Genomic DNA, 568 nt, shown 5'->3' with positions numbered 1-568 from the left:
AGTGCAGTGCAACTATTGACACTTACCATCATCAGCCTGTACTGTTCCCATGACCAGCACGACACCTCTAAAATCCTCTTAATAAACACAGCCTGCAACGCAGAGAGATATGAAGAAAGAAATCCTATAATTCGACCAGGAATTGAAAAAAAAATCATCTCGTTTTTTTGTGTTTTTTTTTTCAGGCAGGATGAGAGTTTACTCAGCCTCCTCTCTTCCTCTCACCGTTTAGACCGTCTCTCGGGGAGTAATGAAAACACCGATTAACTTTCGTTCAAACCTCGTTCCGAATCCGGTGAATGAGACGATAAGGTGGAAAAATTATAAGGGGTGATTCTCAAGTTCTAGGAAAATCTAGCAGGAATGGGTTCGACTCGATTTCGTAGGAAAATGGGGGGGCAATTAGCATATAATTAACATAAAGGAAGAGGCACTGTCTTCTTTGTTTATTGTGACAATATTTGCGGAAAATGAGGGTATCACTTTCTTGTATTTTTCCTCTAAGCCAAGGTGCTCTTCTGTATAAAGGCTTTTATGTAACCTGACGGATTAATTAGAGACTAAGAAC

Source organism: Penaeus monodon, chromosome 27 (genome assembly GCF_015228065.2).
Source record: "Penaeus monodon isolate SGIC_2016 chromosome 27, NSTDA_Pmon_1, whole genome shotgun sequence".
Classification (NCBI taxonomy): Eukaryota; Metazoa; Arthropoda; class Malacostraca; order Decapoda; family Penaeidae; genus Penaeus; species Penaeus monodon.
Note: the sequence above shows the minus strand (reverse complement) of the source record.